This window comes from Neomonachus schauinslandi, chromosome 4 (assembly GCF_002201575.2).
Source record: "Neomonachus schauinslandi chromosome 4, ASM220157v2, whole genome shotgun sequence".
Lineage (NCBI taxonomy): Eukaryota > Metazoa > Chordata > Mammalia > Carnivora > Phocidae > Neomonachus > Neomonachus schauinslandi.
This window is the reverse complement of record NC_058406.1, coordinates 17,799,584-17,803,319: the sequence shown is the minus strand read 5'-3', so window position 1 is coordinate 17,803,319 and position 3,736 is coordinate 17,799,584. Positions and strand designations below refer to the sequence as shown.

Below are 3,736 nucleotides of genomic sequence, written 5' to 3'. Positions count from 1 at the left end.
TTTAGGTTTACAGAAAAATGAGTAGAAAGTATCGTTTCCATATATCCCCTTACCACTTCCTGCTTCCCCTATAAACGCCTTTTAAAAATCTTATTACCTACTTGCCCACTCTAAAAAACAGATATAAACCAAAAGAAGATAAAGATTATCCATAATTCCCTTATTCAGACAGAACTATTAAAAATATTTCAATGTGGGGCACCTGGGTGGTGCAGTTAGGCCTCCGACTCTTGGTTTTGGCTCAGGTGGTGATCTCAGGGTCATGAGATTGAGCCCCATGTGGGGCTCCATGCTCAGGGCAGAGTCTGCTTGAGATGCTCTTTCCCTCTGCCCCTCCCCCCCCCATGTGCTCGCTCACTCTCTCTCCCTCTAAAAATAAATAAATAAATCTAAAAAAAAAAATTTCAACGTATAGCCCTCCAATCTTTCCTATGTGTGCAAACATGGCTTGTTTTTTTAATAAGTGAAATACTATGATACCTATTTTGTCATCTAAAGCTAGCTTTATTGTACTTTTCATGTTTTTCTCTTTATTATTGGAATCCTAATCTCTTAAGAAAAAAAATTTTTTAAAGGTTTGCCATCCTGTAGAAGGGCCTGAGCTATAAGCAAACCAGAATTATCTTAAGTTACCCATAACCAGGACCAAAGTACAAATGTCTTTTTTTCCTGGATAAGAATGTCCTCCAAACATCGACACCCTGTGGTTCTTTTCAGCTTCAGTATCAGCCTGACTCCATCAGCGGGTATTTCCTAGGTGGCGGACTCCCTGGAGCAACCAGGAAAATGCAGGGATTTATGGAATCTAAACAGGATGAAAGATAATCTCCCCAATTTGAGTCTTGTTTCAGGGAAAGCAAGATATTTCATCATTACATATTTCCTGATTATATTTTGGCTATAAAACAAAACAAAACAAAAAAGGAGTCAAGAAGTAAAAGATACAAGCCAATCAACTAAAAGAACTTTCACTGGAGGCTGACTCTACAGATGTGGCTTTCCTGGCACCAGCTGAGGACAGGACCGGCCTCACAGGTTGACTGTTCAGAAAAAATGACCCATGTCAGTTATTTCTCAATAAAACTGGGGGAAAAAATTACAAAAAAAAAAAAAAGAATAAATGACACAAGAAGTAAGGAAGCACTTGGCAAGTGTGGCTGGTCAGCGTTAAGATGCCCAAACTTGGCTCGACCCCCTGCGTCCCAGGCTTTCACCGTAACGGAGTCAGTGAGCCCCGGGAGCTGTATAAATGCCACAGAAGCAGAGAATATGACTTGAACCACGCAGGCTGCCACAGGCAGGGTTCCCTCTGCTCTGTGATGAACTCAGTTCACCCTGTAGAGAGGGATAGAGAGAAGGATAAGATGCTCACCCACACAATCCTCTAACCCGCCCATCCTGGGAGCAGTCTCCAACTACAGTTCTGTGACCTCAACACCCTTGGGTGACCGGGTCATTTCCACCTAATCCTCTGGGTGCCTGATAAGTAAATCTCAGAACAAAAAGCAGCCAAGTGTTTGACATTGGGAGAAGGTGGGACAGCTAAATCAACGCCCAGGGGCTGCTTCTCGTTTGTAAAGGAGAAGAAATCTCCATTCCAGACTTTCCAACAGTTGCCAGAAATTTCTAATGAATAGTCTAGGAAGTGACCAAAGGTATCAAGGAAATAAGTGATAGAAAATGAGTAAATTTGCCCCTAAAAGGCCTTTTATTCACAGAATTCACTAAGGCAACTTCCAAAAAATCATTTTTGGTCTGATTACCTCATTTGGGGCCAAGCGGCCTGGTAAAATCTTCTAGGACAGAAGATTGTATGATTTCCCATTAAAGATCTCAATTATTTGAAAACACATTGAAGAAAGATAGCACCAGGCCAAGAATGAACTTGATTACTTCTTTGAAGCAAAAGGAAATGGTGAATCTAGTGTCGAACCACATGCAATGCTTATTAATTTGTAGCTCAGAGAAGAATGAGTGATAGGTGTATTTTTCCCCTCCACATGGGAGTACATTTAATAAAGAATCTACATAACTTAGTTGGAGAAACCACTTATATATACACATCTAGCAACAGAAGAGGTGGCACCTGGTATTTTTCTGAAATATTTATCCGAAAAGGCATAAACATCTCCAATAAAATCTGGATTTCACCTAAATAAGTCACAGCAAAATATTTTCTTCTAGAGCAATAAGAGAGAGAAATAACACGCAATTTTAAACTAAACTTAAGGGCTCCTGGGGTGGCTCAGATGGTTAAGCGTCTGCCTTCGGCTTAGGTCATGGTCCCAGGGTCCTGGGATCGAGCCCCGCATCAGGCTCCCTGCTCACTGGGAAGCCTGCTTCTCCCTCTCCCACTCCCCCTGCTTGTGTTCCTTCTCTTGCTTTGTCTCTGTCAAATAAATAAATAAATAATCTTAAAAAAAAATAAACTAAACTTAATGTAGAATCAGGGGAGGAAAGAGAATGAGATACCGATAGTTGTTTTTTTTTTTTTTTTAAATGTGACAGTTTTATGCAGGAATTGCCAAAGTTTTAGTGTTTAATATTTAACAGCACGACTGACCAAGGTCCAAGATGTGGAGTTACCATGTTCAAGAAACTGGTGGGGAGAATTACTCTACAGACTAACTGTATAGTACGTGGTGAGAAGAACACACACTTTAGGGTAGAAAACCCGTCTACACACAGCAGTTGTTTCAGAAAGCCATTCGGTCTTCTCTCAGCTTGTAAAAATGGTGTTCTGGACTTCAGGGGGCATTAGCCGCCTGCTTCAACCCTTTGGTGTGGCAGGGATCTTGTTTTCACCCTCCAGCTCTGTGTCATGAGGTCGGCAATGTTTTTCTCCAGGTCGTCAATGCGACTGCTCATGTCATCAATTCTTCCAATGATCCGGTCGGACATGGTCCGAAATTTTTCTTGCATCTGTTGGAGTGTCTGCACCACCGAGGCGAGATCCTGCACGGTCTTGGGGTCAGTCTCGGCCATCTCCCCGGTTCTCAGCTTGGCTTGTATTGATAGTTTTTTAATGACTACAGAAAGGTTATATAAAGTCTAATAGTAAATCAGACTTCTCAGTTCACAGCACACCATCATCATCACAGCACACATCCATATAAGATGCCTCTTATGTATGTATATATGTGTGTAATGTATATCTTTTTATTTGTATATTCTTGCACAATGCACTGCTATGTATTTTATGTAATGCAAGTGTTACACACATCTCACTGATTACTTTTGTCACTTGGGTCTATTTTTAAGATCCATCCATGTAGCTGGGTATATGGCTACTCTGTTGCATAGTTCTCCATACTGTCAGTTTTCCAGGAGGGGACACCAGCTTGCTTCCTTAAATAATGGTGCAATAAACATTCTCATCATGTCTCCTGATGGACCTGTCTGAGAATACCTTTGGGATATCCTTGGGATATATATATACACACTCCAGCAGCAGAGCTGCTGAGTCAGAGATTTCGTTCTTACTGATATGATTAAGTACTGCCGGATAGTAACTAAACCAGTCTACATTCCCACTGTGTTACATCAGGTGTCCTATATCCCCACCTTTTGGCTATACTGGGCATTATTTGCTTTTTCCATTTTTGAGAGTCTAATAGGTATAACGTGGCATCTTGTTGCATTAATTACACTAATCAGATTACTGGGCTTGAATGTCTCTCGCAGGCTAACTTTACTTTTCTGTCAATTGCTGTTCATATCCTTAAACCCATTTTCC

At 41.1% G+C, this 3,736-nt stretch overlaps 1 pseudogene; it reads right to left on the bottom strand.

Moving 5' to 3' along the window:
- Nucleotides 1-2,770: 2,770 nt before the first annotated feature.
- LOC110575386 lies at nt 2,771-2,985 on the bottom strand (annotated as a pseudogene).
- Nucleotides 2,986-3,736: the final 751 nt, after the last annotated feature.